This window comes from Macaca thibetana, chromosome 4 (assembly GCF_024542745.1).
Source record: "Macaca thibetana thibetana isolate TM-01 chromosome 4, ASM2454274v1, whole genome shotgun sequence".
NCBI lineage: Eukaryota > Metazoa > Chordata > Mammalia > Primates > Cercopithecidae > Macaca > Macaca thibetana.
Genome location: NC_065581.1, coordinates 79,255,791 through 79,282,080, shown reverse-complemented (window position 1 = coordinate 79,282,080; position 26,290 = coordinate 79,255,791).

The following is a 26,290-nucleotide window of genomic DNA, read 5'->3' as shown; positions in this document are numbered from 1 at the left end:
CGTATTTGCTCTATCAGCGAGTTTTATACTTTTGTGCATTTTCATGATCGTAGATATTTTTCTTCTGCTTCCAGGTGTAAGACTCCCTTAAGCATTTCTTGTAGGACTGGTCTAGTGGTGATCAGTTTCCTCGGTTTTTGCATTCCTGGGAAATACTTTATTTTTTATTTATTTATGAAGAATAACTTTGCTGGATGTAGTTTTTTTGTCTGGCAGGATTTTTTCCCCCAGCACTTTGAATATATCATTTAATTCTCTCCTGGCTCATAAAGTTTTTTCTGAGAAATCCATTGTTAGTCTGATGGGAGTTACCTTGTATGTGACTAGATTCTTTTCTCTTGCTGTTTTAAGAATTTTTTTTTTTTTTTTTTTTTTTTTTTTTTTTTTACTTTTGACAGTTTGAATATAATGCACCTTGGAGAAGACCTTTTCAGGTTGTATCTATTTAAGAATCTTTGAGCTTCCTATATTTGGATATATAAGTCGCTTGTTAGACTTGGGAAGTTTTTAACTATTAATTTGTTGAAAGATTTTCTTTTTATTTAACTTTCATTTTATGTTCAAGGGTACATATGTAGGTTTGTTATATAGGTAAACTTGTGTCATGGAGGTTTGTTGTACAGATTATTTGGTCACCCAGATGTTAAGCCTAGTACTCATTCGTTATTTTTCCTGATCCTCTCCTTCCTCTCACTCTGCACTCTCAAGGAAGTGCTAGTATCTATTGTTCCCCTTTATGTATCCATGTATTCTCATCATTTAGCTCACACATATAAGTGAGAACATGTGGTATTTGGTTTCCTGTGCCTGAGTTAGTTTGCTAAGGATAATGGCCTCCAATTCCATCCATGTTGCTGCAAAGAACAGCCATTCTTTTTATGGCTGCATAGTATTTCATGGTGTGTATGTACCACATTTTCTTTATCCAGTCTATCATTGATGGGCATTTAGGTTGATTGATGTCTTTGCTATTGTGAATAGTGCTGCAATGACATCGGCATGCATGTGTCTTTATAATAGAATGATTTATATTACCTTGGGTATGTACCCAGTAATGGAATTGTTGGGTCAAATGACATTTCTGTCTTTAGGTCTTTGAGAAATTGCCACACTGTTTTCCACAATGGTTGAATGAATTTACACTCCCACTAACAGTATATAAGTGTTCCTTTTTCTCCACAACCTCACCAGCATCTGTTTTTTTTTTTTTTTTTGACTTTTTATTAATAGCCATTCTGACTGGTATGAGATGGTATCTCAACGTGCTTTTGATTTTAATTTCTGTAGTGATTAGTGATGTGGAGCTTTTTAAAAAATAAGATTATTGGCTGCATGCACATCTTCTTTTGAAAAATGACTATTCCTTTCTTTTGCCCATTTTTAATGGGGTTCTTTGTTTGTTTGTTTTGCTTATAAATTTGTTTAAGTTCCTTATAGATGTTCCTTTAGTTCCTTTGTCAGATGCATAGTTTGTAGAAATTTTTTCCCATTCTGTAGGTTGTCTGTTTATTTCATTGATGTTTTATTTATTTATTTGGCTGTGCAGAATCTCTGTAATTTAATTAGATCCCATTTATTCATTTTTGCTTTTGTTGCAATTGCTTTTGGTGCCTTTGTCTTGAAATCTTTGCCCATTCTTATGCCCAGAATGGTATTGCATAGGTTGTCTTCCAGGGTTTTCATAGTTTTGGGTTTTACACTTAAGATTTTAATTCATCCTGGACTTTTTTTGGTTGGTAGGCTATTAATTATTGCCTCAATTTCAGAGCCTGCTATTGGTCTATTCAGGGATTCAACTTCTTCCTGGTTTAGTCTTGGAAGAGTGTAAGTGTCCAGGAAATTATCCATTTCTTCTAGATTTTCTAATTTATTTGCATAGAGGTGTTTATAGTATTCTCTGATGGTAGTTTGTATTTCTGTGGGGTCGGCGGTGATATCCCCTTTATCATGTTTTATTGTGTCTATTTGATTCTTCTCTCTTTTCTTCTTTATTAGTCTTGCTAGCGGTCTGTCAATTTTGTTGATCTTTTCAAAACACCAACTCCTGGATTCATTGATTTTTTGGAGGGTTTTTTGTGTCTCTGTCTCCTTCAGTTCTGCTCTGATCTTAGTTATTTCTTGCCTTCTGCTAGCTTTTGAATGTGTTTGCTCTTGCTTCTCTAGTTCTTTTAATTGTGATGTTAGAGTGTCAATTTTAGATCTTTCCAACTTTTTCTTGTGGGCATTTAGTGCTATAAATTTCCCTCTACACACTGCTTTAAATGTGTCCCAGAGATTCTGGTATGTTGTATCTTTGTTCTCATTGGTTTCAAAGAACATCTTTATTTCTGCCTTCATTTCGTTATGTACCCAGTAGTCATTCAGGAGCAGGTTGTTCAGTTTCCATGTAGTTGAGTGGTTTTGATTGAGTTTCTTAGTCCTGAGTTCTAGTTTGATTGCACTGTGGTCTGAGAGACAGTTTGTTGTGATTTCTGTTCTTGTACATTTGCTGAGGAGTGCTTTACTTCCAATTATGTGGTCAATTTTGGAATAAGTACGATGTGGTGCTGAGAAGAATGTATATTCTGTTGATTTGGGGTGGAGAGTTCTATAGATGTCTATTAGGTCTGCTTGCTGCAGAGATGAGTTCAATTCCTGGATATCCTTGTTAACTTTCTGTCTCGTTGATCTGTCTAATGTTGACAGTGGAGTGTTGAAGTCTCCCATTATTATTGTATGGGAGTCTAAGTCTCTTTGTAAGTCTCTAAGGACTTGCTTTATGAATCTGGGTGCTCCTGTATTGGGTGCATATGTATTTAGGATAGTTAGCTCTTCCTGTTAAATTGATCCCTTTACCATCATGTAATGGCCTTCTTTGTCTCTTTTGATCTTTGATGGTTTAAAGTCTGTTTTATCAGAGACTAGTATTGCAACCCCTGCTTTTTTTTGTTCTCCATTTGCTTGGTAGATCTTCCTCCATCCCTTTATTTTGAGCCTATGTATGTCTCTGCATGTGAGATGGGTCTCCTGAATACAGCAGACTGATGGGTCTTGACTCTTTATCCAGTTTGCCAGTCTGTGTCTTTTAATTGGAGCATTTAGTGCATTTACATTTAAGGTTAAGATTGTTATGTGTGAACTTGATCCTGCCATTATGATATTAACTGGTTATTTTGCTCGTTAGTTGATGCAGTTTCTTCCTAGCCTCGATGGTCTTTACATTTTGGCATGTTTTTGCAATGGCTGGTACTGGTTGTTCCTTTCCATGTTTAGTGCTTTCTTCAGGGTCTCTTGTAAGGCAGGCCTGGTGGTGACAAAATCTCTAAGCATTTGCTTATCTGTAAAGGATTTTATTTCTCCTTCACTTATGAAACTTAGTTTGGCTGGATATGAAATTCTCGGTTTAAAATTCTTTTCTTTAAGAATGTTGAATATTGGCCCCCACTCTCTCCTGGCTTGTAGAGTTTCTGCCGAGAGATCTGCTTTTAGTCTGATGGGCTTCCCTTTGTGGGTAACCCGACCTTTCTCTCTGGCTGCCCTTAAGATTTTTTCCTTCATTTCAACATTGGTGAATCTGGCAATTATGTGTCTTGGAGTTGCTCTTCTCGAGGTGTATCTTTGTGGCATTCTCTGTATTTCCTGGATTTGAATGTTGGCCTGCCCTACTACGTTGGGAAAATTCTCCTGGATGATATCCTGAAGAGTGTTTTCCAACTTGGTTCCATTTTCCCCCTCACTTGCAGGCACCCCAATCAGACGTAGATTTGGTCTTTTTACATAATCCCATACTTCTTGCAGGCTTTGTTCATTTCTTTTTCTTCTTTTTTCTTTTGGTTTCTCTTCTCGCTTCATTTCATTCATTTGATCCTCAATTGCTGATACTCTTTCTTCCAGTTGATCGAGTCGGTTACTGAAGCTTGTGCATTTGTCACGTATTTCTCGTGTCATGGTTTTCGTCTCTGTCATTTCGTTTATGACCTTCTCTGCATTAATTACTCTAGCTATCAATTCTTCCACTCCTTTTTCAAGATTTTTAGTTTCTTTGCGCTGGGTACGTAATTCCTCCTTTAGCTCTGAGAAGTTTGATGGACTGAAGCCTTCTTCCCTCATCTCGTCAAAGTCATTCTCCGTCCAGCTTTGATCCGTTGCTGGCAATGAGCTACGCTCCTTTGCAGGGGGAGATGCGCTCTTATTTTTTGAATTTCCAGCTTTTCTGCCCTGCTTTTTCCCCATATTTGTGGTTTTATCTGCCTCTGGTGTTTGATGATGGTGACGTACTGATGGGGTTTTGGTGTAGGTATTCTTAAAACCACAATGAGATACCATCTCACACCAGTTAGAATGGCAATCATTAAAAAGTCAGGAAACAACAAGTGCTGGAGAGGATGTGGAGAAATAGGAACACTTTTACACTGTTGGTGGGATTGTAAACTAGTTCAACCATTATGGAAAACAGTATGGCGATTCCTCAAGGATCTAGAACTAGATGTACCATATGACCCAGCCATCCCATTACTGGGTATATACCCAAAGGATTATAAATCATGCTGCTATAAAGACACATGCACACGTATGTTTATTGCAGCACTATTCACAATAGCAAAGACTTGGAATCAACCCAAATGTCCATCAGTGACAGATTGGATTAAGAAAATGTGGCACATATACACCATGGAATACTATGCATCCATAAAAAAGGATGAGTTTGTGTCCTTTGTAGGGACATGGATGCAGCTGGAAACCATCATTCTTAGCAAACTATCACAAGAACAGAAAACCAAACACCGCATGTTCTCACTCATAGGTGGGAACTGAACAATGAGATCACTTGGACTCGGGAAGGGGAACATCACACACCGGGGCCTATCATGGGGAGGGGGGAGGGGGGAGAGATTGCATTGGGAGTTATACCTGATGTAAATGACGCGTTGATGAGTGCTGACGAGTTGATGGGTGCAGCACACCAACATGGCACAAGTATACATATGTAACAAACCTGCCTGTTATGCACATGTACCCTAGAACTTAAAGTATATATATATATATATATATAAAAAAAACTATGGAAAATATTAAAAAGAAAATAAAAATCATCTATAAACTTACAAAAAAAAATAAAGTGGGGAATTTCACTAATTGATCTTAAAAATTTAAACCATTCCTGTATTCTGGAAATAAATCAACTTTGTAATGATGTATTATCCTTTCATGCATTGCTAGATTTGGTTTAATATTTTGTTTAAAATTTTTGAATTCTATGTTCATAATAAAATTGGCTTGTAATTTTCTTAAAAAAAAGATTTTAATTCATCTTGAGTTAATTTTTGTACATGGTATAAGGAAGGGGTCCAGTTTCAATCTTCTGCATATGACTAGCTAGTTATCCCAGCACCATTTATTGAGTAGGGAATTCTTTTACCATTGCTTCTTTTTGTCAGATTTGTCAAAGATCAGATAGTTGTAGGTATGAGGCCTTATTTCTAGCTTCTCTATTCTGTTCCATTGGTCTATGTGTCTGCTTCCTGTATTGGTACCATGCTATTTTGATTACTGTAGCCTTATAGTACAGTTTGATGTTGGGTAGCATGATACCTCCAGCTTTTTCCTTTTGCTTAGGATTGCCTTGGCTATTTGTGTTCTTTTTGGTTCCATATGAATTTTAAAATAGTTTTCTCTAGTTCTGTGAAGAATTTCAATGGTAGTTTATAGGAATAGCATTGAATCTATAAATTGCTTTGGAGACTATAGCTGTTTTAACAATATCAAGTCATCCAATCCATTAGCGTGGAATGTATTTCCATGTGTTTGTGTCATCCCTTATTTCTTTGTACAGTGTTTTGTAGTTCTTTTTGTGAGACATTTCATTTCTCTGGTTAGCTGTATTCTTAGGTATTTTACTTTATTTTTTGTTGCAATTATGAATGAGATTGCATTCCTGAGTTGGCTCTCAGCTTGACTGTTGGTGTATAGGAATATCAGTGATTTTTGCACATTTATTTTCTATCCTGAGATTTTGCTCAACTTATTTATCAACTTAAGGAGCTTTTGGACTGAGTTATGGGGTTTTCTAGATATAGGATCATGTTGTCTGCCAACAGGGATAGTTTGACTTCCTCTCTTTTTATTTGGATTCCCTTTATTTCTTTCTCTTATCTGATTGCCCTGGCCAGGATTTCCAAGGCCATTTAGAATAGGAGTGGTGAGAGAGAGAGGGCATCCTTTTCTTGTGCAGGTTTTCAAGGGGAATGCTTCCAGCGTTTGCCCATTCAGTATGATGTTGGCTCTGGTTTTGTCATAGATGGCTCTTATTATTTTGAGGTATGTTCCTTCAATATCTAGTGTACTGAAAGTTTTTCATAATGAAGGAGTGTTGAATTTTATCAAAAGCCTTTTCTGTATCTATCAAGATAATCATGTGGTATTGGTCTTTGGTTCTGTTTATGTGATGAATCACATTTATTGATTCGTGTATGTTGAACCAACCTGATATCCCATGAAAAAAGCCAACTTGATTGTGGCAGATATACTTTTTGATGTGCTGTGGGATTTGGTGTGCCAGTATTTCATTGAGGATTTTTACACTGATGTTCATCAAGTATATTGGCGTGATATTTTCCTTATTTGTTGTGTCTCTGCCAGGTTTTGGTATCAGGATAAGTTGACCTCAGATAATTAGTTAGGGAGGAGTCCCTCTTCCTCAGTTTTTTTGGGAATAGTTTCAGCAGGAATGGTATCAGCTCTTCTTTGTACATCTGGTAGAAAATTCAGCTGTGGATCCACCTGGTCCTTGACTTTTTTGGTTGGTAGGCTATTTATTACTGACTCATTTTTGGAGTTCATTATTTGTCTGTTCAGGGGTTCAATTTCTTCCTGGTCAGTTTTGGGAGGGTGTAGCTTTACCTTGCAGTTTCCTGGAACTGGGGCATGGGGCAGCACAAAGAAGCACCTAATGAATAACACACCTATGAGGAAAAGGGAAGGACATTTCTCTCTGAGAGCTAGCAATAAATCTAAGCTATTTGCCAAGCCTGCTCAGAGTAGGGCCATTCCAAGAGAGAGAGAAAAAAGAAGCAATAAAATATTAAGAGCGGAAGAGTAAAAAAGGGAGAGTCAGAGGGCACTCTGTAGGGACACATATGCATCCCTGATTATGCCAAGTGTCCATCCTCTGCAACAGGGCTCCATTAATGCCTGAACCTAGAACCCTCTGAGTAAAGTGACAGTGGTAAAAAGGGTAAGTTGTGGACTCTCTTTTAAAGCCAACAAACATTTTCTCACTTTTAACACCAAATCTCCTTGATTAACCCTATGACTGCTAAACTAAATCTCTTCTGGTAGGATAGAGATCTATTCTCATATGTTGGCAACAGTTTCTTTCCTGCACAACTCACTTCAAAGTTCACCTCATCAGTAAGTAGTCAATGTTATTCTCACACTACTATTGTACTGACTGTCATTATTTCCTAGTCTCTTGGAACTTGTGTAAGTTAACAAAAGTAGAGAGAGAATGAACCCCCAGGTGGCTGTGTTATCACACCTTCAGGGATTGTGCTTTGTGTGTTATAAGTAGTCAGTAAATATTGAACCATCACAACAAGTATGATTCATAGAAACAAAAATGACTCACCTGATGTAACACGAAGAGAATTATTCATAAAAATGGACCAGAGATCTTAGTTCCAATCTTCAACAGTACCTAGCTATGTGTTCTATTGTTATTATTGCTTTCTTCCATTCTTTTATCTTCTTTTTTTTTTTTTTTGAGATGGAGTCTTGCTCTGTCACCCAGGCTGGAGTACAGTGGCTGGATCTCAGCTCACTGCAAGCTCCACCTCCCGGGTTTACGCCATTCTCCTGCCTCAGCCTCCGGAGTAGCTGGGACTACAGGCGCCCGCCACCTCGCCCGGCTAGTTTTTTGTATTTTCAGTAGAGATGGGGTTTCACCGTGTTAGCCAGGATGGTCTCGATCTCGTGATCCGCCCGTCTCGGCCTCCCAAAGTGCTGGGATTACAGGCTTGAGCCACTGTGCCCGGCCTCTTTTATCTTCTTAAAGTCTAAAGCATCTCCTTACTAGACATAAATGTCAACACCAATTTTATCTAGAAAATTTGCACTATATTCTTTTTTTCTTTTTCTTTTTTTTTTTTTTTTTTTAGACAGAGTTTCGCTTTTGTCCCCCAGGCTGGAGTGCAATGGCACAATCTTGGCTCACTGCAACCTCCACCTCCTGGGCTCAAGCGATTCTCCTGCCTCAGCCTCCCAAGTAGCTGCGATTACAGGCGCCTGCTACCATGCCTGGCTAATTTTTGTATTTTTAGTAGAGACGGGGTTTCACCATGTTGGCCAGGCTGATCTCGAACTCCTAACCTCAGGTGATCCAGCTGCCTCGACCTCCCAAAGTGCTGGGATTACAGGCATGAGCCACCATGCCTGGCCTCTCTTTATTCTTTAGCATTTAAAATCTAACATTCTTAGAGTAGTTTCTAATCAAATGCATGTTTGTGGGAGGAATTATTGTATCGGCATGAATAAGAAGGTTAAAAAGAGGGCTGATATGGAGGCCTTGTTTCCTTTCTCTGCAAGATGGAGGCAATAAGCTCTACCGTTCAATGTTGTTCAAGGCTAGAATGAAATATTATACCTGAAGGTGTTACTCAAACTGTAAAAAACTATGGAAATATGTTACCACTATAGAGAAAAATTTTGTTAGTCTGTTATTCCCAATCATACTTTAAAAATATACTGCAGTGTATTGTTCAAGCAAAGTATCTGATACTGTGAATTCCAAGCACTATTTCTTAACCTGTTCAAAATTAAGCAAAATGTGAGTATATACCAAACAATACTTTATTTTTCCATATTTTCCATATTTGAAAAAGCTGCAAAGATTTATGGAAGACTGGGCTACATGCTGAGTTTTATACTAAAATGTATGATAAAAACAATAAATGGGCCGGGCTTAGTGACTCACACCTGTAATTCTAGCACTTTGGGAGGCCGAGGTGGGCAGATCACCTGAGGTCAGGAGTTTGAGACCAGCCAGGCCAACGTGGTGAAACCCCATCTCTACTAAAAATACAAAAATCGGTCGGGCGTGGTGGCAGGCACCTGTAATCCCAGCTACTAGGGAGGCTGTGGCAGGAGAATTGCTTGAACCTGGGAGAAGGAGGTTGCAGTGAGCCGAGATTGCATCATTGCCCTCTAGCCTGGGCGACAAGAGTGAAACTCTGTCTTAAAAAAAAAAAAGTAATAAATATAAAACGTTTGTCAGATCACACATTATTTAGATAGAAATTAAGATGCTCATTCTTAAAAGTAACAGTGAACATAGATTAATAAAACACCTCTACTTACCTCAATTTTGGTATGCTAGTTTAATGACTTGTAATAATCACTAACATTTATGCAGTTTTATGTGGTGGGTTTTTTTAATCATTTAAACCAAATAGGGGTATATATATCCAGTTATTTTTATATTATTCCAAATGCCTTCTAACCTGTTGTGTGTAATATCTTTCCCACCCCTTAATAACATTTGTCTAGAATATTTTATTTCCTGTCATTTTCAGTTATGTAAAGACTCAATCTGGTCCAATATGAAATTTAAACTTCTAATTTCAAATTCAATTCAAACTTTGTCTCCTTATTCCCACCTATGCATTCCCATCCTGTGGTAGCTAGTCTCCAAAGCTGGCCCTCAATGGACCATTCCCTTCTATGTCCCCTTCTGCATCGAATCCGCACTTGGCCTATGACTCATTAAACAATAGAATGCAGTGGAAAGGATGCTGAGCTGGTTCTGTGCCTGTCATTAGAAGGCCTGGAAGCTTCTTATTTTGTGATTTTGGAAACACTGAAGCACCATATAAGAAATCTGACATGTCCACATATCATATAGAGAGACCACATGAAGAGGGAGAAGCCCTGAGCTTTCAAGGAGAGAGAGAGAGAGAGAGAGAGAGAGAGCGAGCGAGAGAGAGAGAGAGAGAGAGAGAGAGAGATTCCGTTATTCCAAAGTACCAGCTCAGCCCCATCTTCCAGCTGTCTCTACCAAGGGACCAGCCATGTATCTTGGGTATGAGAGCTTAGTCAATCCAGATGATTGCAGCTGCAGCGAACTTCACATGGAGCAGAAGAATTACCCAGCTGATTCCAGTCAGCCTTCATACCCATGACAGAAAAGCCACTACATTTTGGGGTAGTTTATTATGTAGCAATAGATAATTGGAATGTGTCCCCTAATATGGGTAAGTTTTGTGTTCCCACCCAAATCTCATCTAGAACTGTAATCCCCATAATCCCCACGTGTCAAGGCAGAGACAGGTGAAGGTAATTGACTCATAGGGGCAGTTTTCCCCACGTTGTTCTTGTGATAGTGAGTGAATTCTCACGAGATCTGATGGTTTTCTAAGAAGCTCTTCCGCCTTCACTTGCCACTTCTCCTGCCTAGCCCCTTGTGAAGAAAGTGCCTTGCTTTCTTTTCACCTTCTGCCATGATTATGAGTTTTCTGAGGCCTCCACAGCTATGCTGAACTGTGAGTCAATTAAACCTCTTTCCTTTATAAATTACCCAGTCTCAGGGGTATGAAAGCGGACAGTATGAAAATGGACTAATATATCCCCTTTCCTTTTTTATCTGGTCTGGGGACATAATTTTTTTCTCTCTCTTCCTTTTCTGCTTTTAGCTTTTTGTATTGGAGACTGGTAAGAGGAATGAGGGAATAGAAGCAAAGTATTTTTTCTGAACTGATCCTGCCTCAGGTGATGCCCTAGAGTTGACTTGCATCAGCTGATTATTAAAGTTACAGGAATTTTCTGTGCCAGTTGTTAAATGTTATGATTAAAATTAAATTATATCAAATTATATTGAAAACAAGCAATAAATGCTAACAACGTGCCACTTCCTAATTATTTTACTGTTTTACTATTATCTATTCTCTTAAAGTTATTTATGTGTATCACACTTGTATGTGGTGGAAATACTATTGTAACTGTATGCTGTTACATATGTCTCCCAACTCCACAATCAGTCATATCCCACTGATAGCTTAAAATCACACATGGTGGGTGTGTTTGTACAATGGAAATAAGCAAACATTACATATCAGCACTTTTTCCCCTCTGCATTGATTTCTGGTTGTCAAACCTTTACTAGCAAACCACTGCCTGCAGTTCTCTGTTGTATATATTTGTATCATCTTGGACCCATCCTGGTTAGTGAATGCGGTCTGTGTGGTAAACATGAAAATGTTAGCTCTCTTAAGGGGAACACACATGAGATTTTTGAGGGTATACTTTGAGACCCCCTCAACATCACAGCTCCTAATAGGAGAAGCTCCTGCTCTACCTTTTCATCTTTACCTGTAGAAGAAAACCTCTCAGCCTCTTGCTACTAGGTCCCTTTGCCCGTGGCTAGCCCTCACTTGTGTAGCATTGGCAAAACAGATCAAGCCCCATCTCTCTTTAAGTCCATTTGACCCATCAAATAAAGTTGGGCCTGAAAATGAAAGGATATGATTATCTAGATAAAGAGTTTACTGCTAGTCACAGTAATACTGTCCCAGTTGGGTTCCCCAGCAAGAAAATTCTGAAATGGAGCTAGTGTACAGAAAGTCTATTAAAGTGGGGGTTAAAGAGGAAGAAAAATTGGGCAGAAAGAGAAGTTGGGCTGAGGGGCAGTCACAACAAGGCCTCTACCTACACTGTGGCAGCTCTAAAACCAGAATGGCCTTTCAGAGTTGCCCTGATTTGTGGTGAGAAGTCCAGGCTTTTATAGTGCATTAAGTGGTCTTTATATGTGGTCTGCCTGGAAGGAGGCATGACTTTGGGATGAGGTCCTCTTCAGCTGATGCAGTTCCCAAGGAGGACAGACAGTCAACAACCTTCTCTTGAGCTGGAGAGATACATCTTTCAATCTTGCAGGGAGAATCTGACCGTGGCACTGCATTTATGTTGGCCGATTCCTTATACTGCTTGGATGTACTTACTTCACATGAATTCTGGGCCAGTTCCTATAGGATTCTGGTGGGCCTCTTTTCCCGAGACACTCTTAAAAAGGCTGGTGAGTGAGAGAAACTATTGCCCCACCACTGCAGTTAGCCTCAAGGCCACAAATGATACTCATTACCTCCCTCTTCTGCTAACGATTCAAAATTCCCTTCACCTTTGGCTGATCTATGGGAATTACTTGGTGGGAGGTCCAGACTTTCAACCCTAAGGAATTCAATCTCCCTTTTCAGGAGTTGTTGCTGCGCCATCATCAGTATCATAATTGGGCAAGGGAACACTAAGACAAGCTCAAGAGGATCACCTGGGTGCCAACCTTACTCCTTTCTGCTCTCTTTGTGTAACAGCAATTTTGCATCCTTCGTGATTGATGATCAGGGTCCATTACCCCTGCCAAGGTGATTGCTCTTTTTACCTGCTAGTCATTCCACATGTGTTGCCTGTAGTGGTTGGACAGCAGGTGTAGCTCAGTATTTGGTAGGATTCTTGCTAGGTTTCTTGGTTGATGTGTTTCCTCTTGAGGACTAAAACCTCTAAACTAAAAGAAGTCAAACTAGTAGGGATCAGAAAAAAGTTCACTAAGAGAGTGTTAGGAAGTGATTTATAGCCTTAAATTAGCAAATTAAACCTCTTTCAAACATCCTCTTTTGTGTTTTACTGTGCTAGAAATTGGAAAAGATCAAACTTTTACTCTGTGAGATAAGTAAAATGTAAGAATGATGGAACTGGGCTGGGTGCAGTGGCTCACACCTATAATTCTAGCACTTTGGGAGGCTGAGGCAGGTGGATCACTTGAAGTCAGGAGTTCCAGACCAGCCTGGCCAACATAGCAAAACCCTGTCTCTACTAAAAATACAAAAAATGTTCTGGGTATGGTGACTCGCACCTGTAATCCCAGATACTCGGGAGGCTGAGGCACAAGAATAGCTTGAACCCAAGAGGCAGAGGTTGCAATGAGCTGAGATCATGCCATTGCACTGCAGCCTGGGTGACAGAATGAGACTCTGTCTCAAAAGAAAAAAAAAAAAAAAGGATGGAACTGAATCCTAAACCATTTATAGATTGTGAAGCAGTAAAATATAAATCCTAAACCATTTATAGATTGTGAAGCAATAAAATATAAAATAAACCAATTGATGTGAAATTTTTCATGAATAAATTTTAGAGCAGATAAATTGGCAACATTTGGATCCTAGTACACTGAGACATAGGTCTTCCATTGGATTCCTTTCTGTATGACTAATAAATTGGTCCTATATGGGATAAGCGGAGTCCCCTAAAGAATTAGGAGAATATAGGCTAGACAATAAAGCACATTTACATATATATTTGAAACAGGGTCTTGCTCACTCACCCAGCCTGGAGTTCAGTAGTGTGATCATGGCTCACTGCAACCTCTGCATCCTGGGCTCAAGTAGCTGGTACTATAGGCATTTCCCACCATGCCTGGCTAATTTTTTTGTATTTTTTGTAGAGACAGGGTTTTGCCATGTCACCCAGGCCGGTCTCGAACTCCTGGGCCAAGGCAATCCATCTGCGTCAGCCTCCCAAAGTACTGGGATTATAGGCGTGAGCCACTGTGTATGGCCTGCTTCTTTGTATATTTATAGCTCAATGCAGGTTTTAATTATCATTAAGTTCATAATTTGTAATTTTCTTTGACCCACCTTAATATACTGCTCTGCTTTTTCTTACTTTTAGTCTTGCTAAAAGTAAGAACATTCAACAAGATTTTTCCATGCCCAAATCGCTACTAACAGTGATATTAAAACTAATTGTGTGTTAATAATGGTAAATTTTATTGAGGGCTGTGCTAAACAATCTATATATATTATCTGCTTTAATCCTCACAACAATACTAAGAGGAAAACTTTATTTCTTTTTAATCTTACAAATAGGACATGGGGGCTTAGAAAAGCTAAGAGGAATAGTTAATATAGAAAGAAGAAAGAAGTAAAATTTCTTTGTATCCTATGACTGCTTTTCATTAGCGTCATTGTTTAAGTTCTTTTGTTTTAGTGATTACAATTTCCAGTTCAAAAATCAGGACACAAGGCTTAACAAATGCTTCTTGTGCCTCTTAAGGTAATACAAAGCAGTCTGTGCTGTGAGCATGAGGAAGTGTAGAGACTAGCAGTGCAGACATAGAGGCAGGGTGACCGAGTCACACTAGGCTCTGTTACTATGTACTACTTGTGCGACTCTGGGCAAGGTACCTGTTTTAAGTTCTGGCTTCCCACGTGCAAAATGAAGTTAATGAAGGGTGGTGTCTTAGTCCATTCAGTGTTGCTATGACAGAATACCCGAGACTGGGTAATTTATCAAGAAAAGTTTATATGGCTCGAGATTCTGGAGAGGCTGGGAAATCCAAGATTGGGCAGCCCATCTGGTGAGGGCCTCAGCTGTTTCTACTCATGGCAGAAAGCAGAAGGTGAAGCAGGGTGAGTGCAAAGAGATCAAACACAAGGAAGAGCAACTTGCTGTCCTGGTAATTAATTCAGTCCCACAAGAGGAAGAACTCATTCCCGAAAGATCATTAATCTATCCATGAAGGATCCACCACTGGGAGCCAAACACCTCCTAGCTAGGCTCCACCTCCCAACACTACCACATTGGGAATAAAATTTCAACATGACTTCTGAAGTAGGCAAACCGCACCCAAACCTCAGCAGGTAGTCTTGACAATTAGGCATGATATCCAACTTAAAACACTTAATATCTCAGTTATGTAGTTTCAGTGTCAAGAGTTCTGGGTTATTTTTGAGCTTTATAAGCCGTTGAGGATGACATGTGAACTGTTTCTAAAACGCAAGACCCATGATTGTTCTTTTTAAGCTTATCTAGATTTTTGTCCCATTCCTAGCTCAGAATTCAAGGCTGTTATGCTGCTTCTATTTTTCTTTCTTATTCTTAACATTTTATTTTCCAGGCATCCAGAGCTGCTTCTCTGACCCTCTGGTTTCTTGGCCCAGCTGATAAGATAACCCCTATTTGTCTGTCTGAATTTCCATGATTTGGTAGCTTCTGTACTGTTTATCTCATTAGTTTTCTTTCATTAACTACTTTGATTTTAGCTTCTCAACTAAGAAACTTGGAGTCTTTCTACTTACAAGTTCATCCTAATGATCATTACAAATTCTGGCACCCGAGGTTAAGATTTTAGATCCCTGAACTCATTTTATTTACTGGTAAATGCAAAATTAGGAGAGCTACCTCGGCAGCTCTGGGGCACATTGGCTGGCATTTTTGCTTTAGGGGTATTTTTGGACATTGTCTCTTTGCTCCTTTTAGTTAGACTACCATCAGTGACCAATTAATTTCTTAAACAGAATAGCTAATCTTCAGCAAGTAAGTGCTCTGAGAAACCTTCAGGGTTTAGCCAGATATTCTGTCATCTTGGGCATGGCCTGTGTGGTTGTACTGGGCTTTGTGCTCGCTCTACACTTGAGTTTTAATGAAATGCAGTCACCATCTTTATATTCTTAATTTTACCTTTAAATTTGTGTTTTAGAAATGAAGTCTGATGGGACCATAGAGGATGCAGAAGGTCTTGGAGCCTGCTTCACACAGGGTTCTGCCTCTTGTCATGAGGCTCCTCCCTGGGACAGGTTCTCAGCTGCTCAATTCCCCTGCCTCTGCCTGGAGATCACTGTCCACCATGGTGGGCTGGGTACAGGTTTGGGGAGAGTCAGAGGCAGGTGTGCAAACCCCATGTGCTGAGTTGGGGATGTCGGAGAGAGTTGAGGACTTCATGCCTATGAAGATCTATGCTTGCCTAATGAGTATCTCTGTGCCCAAAGAAGCAGGACATTAAGTAGCAAAAACAAAAAAACCACCATGACAGGTTGAGAAAAAGACTTCAGAAAAAAAGAAAAAATATTTTTTTATTTTTCTTTTTGAATAAGAAGCCCCACATTTTCATTTTTCACTGTGCCCTGAAAGTTAGGTAGCCAATCCTGCAGGAGTTGTACCTCTAAGGAGGTGCAGGGTTTTTTTTATTTTTTAGCATCTTACAGAGTCTGTGATGCTGCTGCAGGTATTCCTGTCCTAATAAGCAAGACTTGAGCACTAGTCAGGGGTTCCATGGCCTCCAGAGGCTGTCGCAGGGTCAGGTCTCCAACAGCTCTGTGAAGTGGTAGGTCATCCATTGTTAGGCTCTTCAAGGCCTGTGACCCAGCTGCTTCTTCCCTGTAGCACACTTATTATGGAATTACATTATGTGGTATGCACATCATGTCTATTACTGCTTCTCATTATAAAGGCAGGGATGATGCAAACATATCTTTGTGGGATTTACCCAGTAAAATTGAATTCCTAGATAATTCCCAGTACTATGATAAAGGACTGAAAAGTTAAGTGAAATTCTTGCTGGCTTGTTTCTACATATATTTTCTTTCTATTTTTTATTATTTAGTTACATAATATTTATGTAAACTATGACTTAGTGCCACATCAGAACATTGAATTGCCATTTCAGTGACTAGTCTTCAGCCTGGACATTACAGCTGCACTGAGTGCCCAGCTCTTTGAAGTAGGTTGGTAATCCACACCCGGAACGAGTCTTGGGTTCCTTTTCAAGTCCATCTAGGTAAATATTTGTGTTCAATATGACGCAGGTTCTCCCTAGGGAAGTTAAGCTGGGAGGTTCCGTTTAGTTCTGTTTAGCAGGGAGTTATCATTAACTTTGGCTTGTTTCTCCTTCTAAAGAAAATAGTCACTATGGACAGTCCCGATTGAGGTTGTGTATACTCACTGCCAAAGTGAAAAGTCTCATTGTGTTCAATGCAGGAACTTTTAATTCCACACAATGTCTCTGAAAGAAATTAAAAGCAAACTGTTCTATTCTCGGTTTTAGCAAATTGGTTCAAAACATATTGCATAATGCCTACCAAACAGCCCTGAGAAAGATTTCCAAATAAGGTCACAAAGCCAGTGTGGCACTTTAGTATCCCATGTTTGGTTAAAAAACCTGGGTTCTAACTAACTCTTGCCCTGTTGTTGATGAGTTGTAGAAAGAAAGAGATGACATATGAGAAAGGGACTGTCAGAGTCTGGGACAGAGTAGGTATTTAATAACATTCGTTAAAGGGTCTTAAAATAACTTCAAAATTTTTATTTTGTAATTGGCAAATAAAAATTGTATGTAGTTATGGTTAACAGCATCATGTTTTGAAATATGTATGCATTGTAGAATGACTAAATCAAACTCATTAACATATGCATTATTGCACATACTTTTTCGTGTAGTAAGAACACTTAAAATCTACTCTTGGCAATTTTAAAGTGTACTACACATTGTTATTGACTATGTGTAGTACCATATAAATTTCTTGAACTTATTCCTCCTTATCTAATTTAAATTTTTTATCCCTTGACCCTTTAACCAACATATTCCTAATCCTGCTCCTCCCTTCCCCCAGCCCCTAGAAATCACCATTCTACTCTCTGCTTCTATAAGTTCAACTTTTTTAGATTCCACATAAAAGTGAGATAATATGGTATTTCCCTTTCTGTGCTTGGTTAAAATAACTTTTGTTTTGTGTGCTTTAAAAAATCTCACTTAAATTCTAATTATCTACCAAAATGGAAGAAGCCTATATGTTATTTAATAATACGATTGATGCTATATTTAAAGTAATAATTTGTTTAAGTGAATCTAATTGCATGCATAATGGAGGGGTACTACACTCGCATTTTGCCATTTAGTGTACAGTTTCCACAGGCAGCAACAATAGAGACTGGTGTTTCCCACTGGTGAGCTCCAGTCTGCCAAATGTGTCACAGAGCCTAGCTCTTCAGAAGCCACATGGCTGTAGAGTCTCAGTGGCTCCCAGTGGTGCTCAACAAGAAAGCTCACACGGAACCTCCTCACCAACCACCATTCATCTCCTACCACTCAGCAGCAAGCAGAAGCTTCAAACGCAGAGAGCAAGCTGCCACCGGTCACCAGGGAAATCACAAAAGTAACTTGGAAAGCAAATGTGGCTTCTTCTAGGTAAGATAGGTCTTAAGGCTCTAGCTTCAAAGTACCAAAATAAAGAAAGCTTCCCATAGCAAATTAATTTTAAGAAAAACACAATGAACATTCCATATGTGACTTTAGAAATCTGTTAATTTATAGTAGGTTGGAAAGTATGAAATTGCCAAGATTCAATTGTTTCTGATCTAAAACATAGCAGGTTAATATGATTCTATTAGGTAATAGTCACATACATTTACCATATAACAATTTGTTTTGCTAATCTTGCACATCAGCTGAATCCTAAAGCATACCTTGTTTCAGTATAATTTTAGTATTAATTATATCTTTGGACAGAAAGTGTCATTGAGTTTTGTACTATACTATGGCACCTTGTGCTTTTTTTTTGTCTTAAACATTCAAGTCATATTAGTTTTTACTTTTATTAATTTTTTTTTTTTTTTGGTAGAGACAGGATTTTGCCATGTTGCCCAGTCTGGTCTTGACCTCCTGGGCTCAGGTGATCCACTCGCCTCCAAGTCATACTAGTTATTAATGAACTGGAATGATTTATAATTTGAAATCCTCATAGGGAAACTCACTGTTATACCCAGAATACTGTCCATAATTTGACTAGGACCCTTATCATCTGGACTTGCCAAATAAGGATGCTCCTAGTACTGGAAAGTTCAAATCTGTAATGTTTTGAAATGTTCCTAAAGTGATGATTACCTAGCGAAGGGCTGTCTGATTTAAAGCTACACATAACAAAGCTATTTCCACTTGATTTTGCTCCTGATTAAAGAGCCAGAGAAAATGACACCCATCTGAGAATCATTTCACCATTAGCCAGAAAAAGCATGTACCATTTTCAGAATGCTGGCCAGTAAGAGTCTTTCATCGGTGCCAGAAGCTTGGGATCCAAAGCGATCTTTGTGTTTTTTTGTCTTTGACGTTTCCTTTTAGAGATAGTAAAGCTTAATCTTCTCTTATATGCATAAGTGTATGTCATCAGTAATTACAAATATTGGGCTGACGTTATCAGCAAGGTCTACAGACAAATTGACAGATAATTTAGCTTCAATTGCTAACCCACACTAATCATCCATCCAGTTACCTAAAGATGAATGACTGCAGTGTGCCATCTGGGAATATGAATGTTGTATTGTTATTTGCATTGGGAGGCTCTTCATAAAAAGCTTTATTATTTTACAGAGGAAATGCCAGCTCTAAAGAGAATAGGGTCCTCTTTACTCTTTTCTTTCTACCTGATTGTCACCAAATGTCTGGCCTTGGCTCTTTGTACCTTGGCTGAGAAAATGAAGAAGTTAAAGGAGGTTTATGAAAAGTTGGTAATGGCATAAGGAAAAGACTAGATTTCTTTCCCATACCTTTACGTACTGTAGCCCCCAGCATGATTCCAAGAGGCCTAGCATTTTGATGTCAGAAAGAGAGGTTATCTAACAAGAGGAACATTCCAATCAATGTGTCTTTTACTGTGGACAAAAAAGTATTATATATGAACCTTCAAAAGAAGGAAATGCACGTAGAGAAAATAATATTCCATATACTAGACTCTACTATTTATACTAATACAATACAGTTGTCTGATCTCAGGAAGTAACCAAATTTCTCTTTGCTTCAATTTCCTTATTCCTAAAATAGGGATTCAATAGTACCTACCTCATAGGTGGATGAAAAGATTAAATGAGTTAATATATGTAAAGTTCTTAGAACAGAATCAACAAATTATGGCCAATAAGCCAAATTCATCCAGCAGCTGGAATTTTTTTTTTTTAATGATCCATGAACTAAGAATTAAAATGAAATGTTTTAAATGATTGTATTTGAAGTGGTTGTATAGGAACTTACATAATATCTTCAATTTTGCCTTTTGGTCCATAAAGCCTAAAATGTTTATTATCTTAAAGAAAAAATTTGCTGATCCCTGGCATAGGACAGTGCTGACACATGGTGAATACTTTAAAAGTATGCACTAGCTATTATTAATAGTATTCCTTACCACACTACATTATACCATATAAAATTTTAATCATGCTCTCTAAATGAATTGCTGAAGTCAAGGAAAAGGGCCCAAGTGTCAATTGACACTTCATCCAGGCTTTTCTGTAGGCTCAGGACCACCTCAGTTCTCAATCCTTCAAAAGGTACTGTGGTTCAGTGAGAGTTCACTCAAGACTAGTGCCCAGATTCCAGAGGCAGGATTTCTATCCCTATAGATTACTTATTTATTAAACATTTGCTCAGTGGTCTCTGTGTCTTTTGTTTCTGATGGGTTCATCAGGAAATAGAGTTCACAGCTTGACACAAGAGTATCTAGGTTTCTTCTCTAAGAATAAAAGGTACATGGTGCAGGCCTCCTTGGGTTCTTTTTTAATAAATTAAAATAAATTACAATATAGATGGGGTCTTGTTATGTTGACCAGGCTGGTCTTGAACTGCTGGCCTCAAGTGATCTTCCCATCTTGGCTTTCCAAAATGCTGGGATTATAGACATGAGTCACCATGCTCGGCCAACCCTTGGGTTCTTTATTTGGTTAATTTTAAGGTAGAGAATATCTCTAAAATAATTTTAGTCAATTTACATTTTAAAAGTTCCATCAAGAGAGTCAATGTCTTAACTTCATCATGTTAATAGTCAGTTGATTAATAGACCACTTATTAGTTAACAGACCCCTTAGAGACATCTATTTCTGATATTGTATATTCAAATTAGCAAAGCATTGGTTACTGATCAAGATACAAGGAACAGCCCTCCTGTAGCACCAACTTTGGATTATGGACTTTCTGAATAGAACACCAGTATGTCATTTAATCTGGATAACACTCGGGTTACAGTTTGGTTTAAGTAATCCACTTTAGGTCACATTGCATATGCTGAGTTGTTTAAATTATAGACATTGAAAATTACCTCTTTAGAAAATATTTGTTGGCCGGGCGCGGTGGCTCAAGCCTGTAATCCCAGCACTTTGGGAGGCCGAGGTGGGTGGATCACGAGGTCAGGAGATCGAGACCATCCTGGCTAACACGGTAAAACCCCGTCTCTACTAAAAATACAAAAAACTAGCCGGGCGTGGTGGCGGGCGCCTGTAGTCCCAGCTACTTGGAGGCTGAGGCGGGAGAATGGCGTGAACCCGGGAGGTGGAGCTTGCAGTGAGCCGAGATCGGGCCACTGCACTCCAGCCTGGGCCACACAGCGAGACTCCGTCTCAAAAAAAAAAAAAAAAAAAGAAAATATTTGTTATATGACCTTTGTGTCTAAACTTGACAGCATCTAGATTTCTGCTGATTTCTGTTTATAGTTCTTATATTAATTCAAAGTGGCATGTTTTATCTTTTAAAAGCAGAAAATTAGTCTTTTGAAAGACTAATAATTCTATATTTAACAATCAATAGCTTTTAAAGTGCACAGCACTACACCTGGGACACAGAGTATATTTTAAAGAACACATTGCAGTCTCTTCTGAAGAGAATCTGTTATTATTTCAAAGTACATTTGATACTCAGATGTGTGTATGCGTGTGTGTGCATTGGAGAGGTGAAGTGGATAGTGGATTGAAGGAAGAAAGACAACAGGGAAAGATATGTTGGAATGTTTTAGACAAGATATATGCATGCCTCAGAGCTGCAGACACAAGATACTGAAGATAGCATAGTGTGTAGACTGTTAAGTTGTAGCCAGGTTTTCATATGTATTCTCATTATGCTTTATCTAGATTATAAGTTCCTGGCATCAAGAACCTTGCCTTATGCTCCTTTTACCTGCATAGTCTCAAACAGTGCCTGGGTATTCAAAACTCATCAGTAAGGCTCAATAATACAAATACCCATTAACAGTACAATGGACAAATTAATAAATTACACAGCAATATAAAAGAATAAACTACTGCTATAAACAACAGGAAGAAACTGCACAGACATATTAATGAATAAAATATACCCAAATTCCATTTTTATGAAGTTCAAGAGTAGGAAAGCTTATTCTATGGTAATAGAAGCCAGAAGAAGTGGTTAACTCAGGAAGTATTGACTCGGAAGGGATAAGAAACATCTTTCTAGGGTGTTAGAAATATTTTTATCTTGATCTGCATGGTGATTATATTAGTATGTGTATATGTGTGTGTATGTGTGTATACATGTATATATATTGATATGTATGCTTAAGATTTGTGCACTTTATATTTATATTTCAATAAAAACAAAATAAAATGAAAAATTAAAGCACCATCTTTGTTGATCTAGGGTTGTGGTGGAAAAATTGCTGAGAATAGTACATATGGAGAAATGATATATTTTTACTGAATCAGAGGGTGAGTTGAATAAATGTGATATTTGAAATAAAAGGCAATATTGGAAATGGATTCATTCATTTTAAACAAATTTTTAACTTTAGACACAGGAGGTGTATGTCCAGGTTTATTACCTGGGTACATTGTGTGATGCTGAGGTTTAGAGTACCGATCCCATCACCCTGGTGGTGAGAATAGTACCCCATAGGTAGTTTCTTAACCCACTCTCCCCACTCTACCCTTTAGTAGATTCTAGTAGTTCGGTGTCTATTGTTACCATATTTATGTCTATGTGTGCTCAGTGCTTAGCTCCCACTTATAAATGAGAACATGCAGTATTTGGTTTTCTATTTTTGCATTAATTTGCTTAGGATTTTGGCCTTCAGCTCCATCCATGTTGCTGTAAAGGACACAATTTCATTCTTTTTAATGGTTGCATAATATTCCATGGTGTATAGTATTCCATGGTATATAAGAAAATATACATTTTCTTTAGCCCATCTACCATTGATGGACACCTAGGTGATTCCATGTCTTTGCTATTGTGAATAGTGCAGAGATGGACATACAGGTGCATGTATATTTTTGTAGAACAATTTGTTTCTTTTGGATATATGCCCAGTAATGAGATTGCAGGGTAGCGCTGTTTAAGTTCTTTGAAAAATCTCCAGGTGTTTTCCACAGTGGCTGGACTAATTTACATTCCAAGGTATAAGTGTATACATGACAACTTATAAGCATTCTCGTATCTCAGCAGGCTGGCCAGCACCTGTTGTTTTTTTAATTTTTTAATAGTAGCCATTCTGACTAGTGTGAGATGATATCTCACTGTGGTTTTGATTTGCATTTCTCTGATTAGTGATGCTGAGCATTTTTTCATGTTTGTTGGACACTTGTATGTATGTCATCTTTTGAGAAGTGTCTGTTGTTCTTTGCCCATTTTTAAAATGGGGTTATTTGTTGTTTGCTTATTGAATTGTTTGAGTTCCCCGTAGATTCTGGATATTAGGCTTTTGTCAGATGCAGAGTTTATGAACATTTTTCATTCTGTAGATTGTCTGTTTACTCTGTTGACAGTTTCTTTTGCTGTGCAGAAGCTCTTTAGTTTAGGCCCCACTTGTCTATTTTTTGGTTTTATTGCAGTTGCTGTTGGGAACTTAGTCAAAAATTCTTTGTCAAGGCTATGTCAAGAAGACTATTTCTAGGTTGTCTTCCAGAATTTTATTTTATTTTATTTTATTTTGAGACAGAGTTTCACTCTTGTCGCACAGGCTGGAGTGCAGTGGCGTGAGATCTCAGCTCACTGCAACCTCCACCTCCCGGGTTCAAGTGATTCTCCTGCCTCAGCCTCCCAAGTAGCTGGGATTACAGGTAGCCTGCCACCACATCTGGCTAATTTTTTGTATTTTTAGTAGAGATGGGGTTTTGCCCTGTTGGGCAGGCTGGGCTGGAACTCCTGACCTCAGGTAATCCGTCCACCTTGGCCTCCCAAAGTGCTGGGATTACAGGAGTGAGCCATTGTGCCCAGCTGTCTTCCAGAATTTTTATAGTTTGAGGTATTACATTTAAATCTTCAATCCATTTTGAATTAATTTTTTTGTATGTGGTGAAAGGTAGGGGTCCAATTTCATTTTCTGCATATGACTAGTCAGTTATTCTAGCACCATTTATTGAATACAGAGTCCTTTGCCCATTGCTTGTTTTTGTCTGCCTTATCAAAGATCAGATGGTTTTAGGTGTGCAGCTTTATCTGAGTTTTGTATCCTGTTCCATTGGCTTATGTGTCTGTTTTTGTCCCAGTACCATGCTGGTTTGGTTACTGTGGCTTTATAGTATAGTTTGAAGTTGAGTAGTATGATGCCTCTGGCTTTTTTGTTTGTTTGTTTGTTTAGGATTGCTTTCGCTATTTAGACTCTTTTTTGGTTCCATGTGAATTTTAGAATGTATTTTTCTAATTCTATGAAGAATGATGTTGGTAGTTTGATAGGAATAGCACTGAATCTGTAAATTGCTTTGGGTAGTAGGGCCATTTTTATGGTATTGATTCTTCCAACCCATGAACACAGAATGTTTTTCCATTTGTGTCACCTCTGATTTATTTCAGCAGTGTTTTGTAGTCATTTCAAAATGACATCTGGAGTGAATTAAGCATTGTTTCTTGGACTGAGGACTTTCATTGTTAAAATGGGAGAAGGTAAATGAATTATGAATAGTTTCAGCAAGTTCACAACTTGTTGTTCCATATATAAGCAATAATGTAAACCATTGTATAACATTTTAAACAGAAGTTCATCTATAACCTTATGTGTTGTTGCTTAAGATTCTAAGTGGAAAGTGGAAAGTGGGCTGAGTTAGGAAACTGAGAACAAAACGTATGTTTTAGTCTCAAATGGAATGCTGAAATGATTTTATGTGTGCTGTTTAACAGGCGTGTTTTTATAAAGATAATCCCAGAAAATATTTAGAAGTGTAGAGTACTGAATTGGAGGATGTTTTCAAACCTGAGTGTGAGCAAGAATCAGCATGAAGGCCAAGAAACACAGTCAACTAGCTGATTTCCTCAATTAGTTTGGTCAGGAGCAGTCTTTTAGAAATTTATCTTCCTTCTTTAGAGAATCATTGGTATTCATCTGTAGTGATTGACACTGGTTAAAGTCAAACAGTCACAAATGTTCTAAGGAGTATAAGGTTTTGTTGTTCATTTTTTCCCGGAAATACTTACTATTTAAAATCTTTGGCTGGGCATGGTGGCTCATGCCTATAATCCCAGCACTTTGGGAGGCCAAGGTGGGTGGATTACTTGAGGTCAGGAGTTTGAGACCAGTGTGAACAACACGGCAAAACCCCATCTCTACTAAAAATACAAAAATTATCCAGGCATGCTGGCACACACCTGTAGTCCCAGCTACTTGGGAGTTTGAGGCACAGGAATCGCTTGAACCTGGGATGGGGAAGTTGCAGTGATCTCTACCAGAGATCATGCCACTGCACTTCAGCCTGGTCGACGGAGCAAGACTCTCTCTCAAAAAAATAAATAAAATAAAATAAAATCTTTAACATGAGGAGGGCCATAGACTGTGGGACCCAGTACAAAATAAAAGTGCAGGGCCTCTTGTTTAAAAAGGAAAATCTTCAAGATAGTAACAGCAGAGCAGGAAACTAAGTATAGAGTGCTTCTATAAACATGGGGCCCTGTGCAGTTGCATGAGTCCCATGCCCATGGAGCTGGCTGTTTCCTAACACTGCATTCAAACTGTTTGTGACCATGGCCCTGGCATACTCTGCAACCTCATCATCTACCTCCTTTCCACATGCTCTGCTCCAGCTATTTCACATGGCTTACAGTTCTTAGGACACTTCATGTTAGCTCGTGTGTCCATGGCTTTATGCATATGGTTCATTTTCTTCCCAGAATTTTCTTCACTACCAAGCCTGACTGATATAGTCTATTCATTTTTGTCCATTAACTCCCCTGAGAGTTATCCTATCCTTTGTTGAGCCATCTCTGATCTTGTGAAGTCTTTATTATTATGCTTTATATATTTTATTGTATTTTTGTTTACTTGTTTCTCTTCTAAAATATGAGTTCATTGTAGTGAGAAATTGTTTTATTTACTTCATTGCCTAGCCCAGAGTGGATATTTAATAAATATTTATTTGTAAATGGACAAAGGGGTAAAATTCTAAACATACAATATAAATGTAAGCTATATTTAAAATAAGTACAAATTTTAATTGAAATAGTGTGACATACTTAAAAAATTTAAAAAAATAAGGAGCGACTAGACAGTGTTTTCAATTTTTCTCATTTCTTATTCAATTAATCTTTGATATATACATATATTTTTAAAATTATTTATTTTTGAGACAGAGTCTTATTCTGTCGCCGAGGCTGGAGTGCAGCGGTACAGTCTCCGCTCACTGCAACACCCACCTCCTGAGTTCCAGTGATTCTCATGCCTCAGCGTCCCGTAGCTGGAACTACAGGCACGTGCCACCACGCCTGGACAATTTTTGTATTTTTAGTAGAGACGGG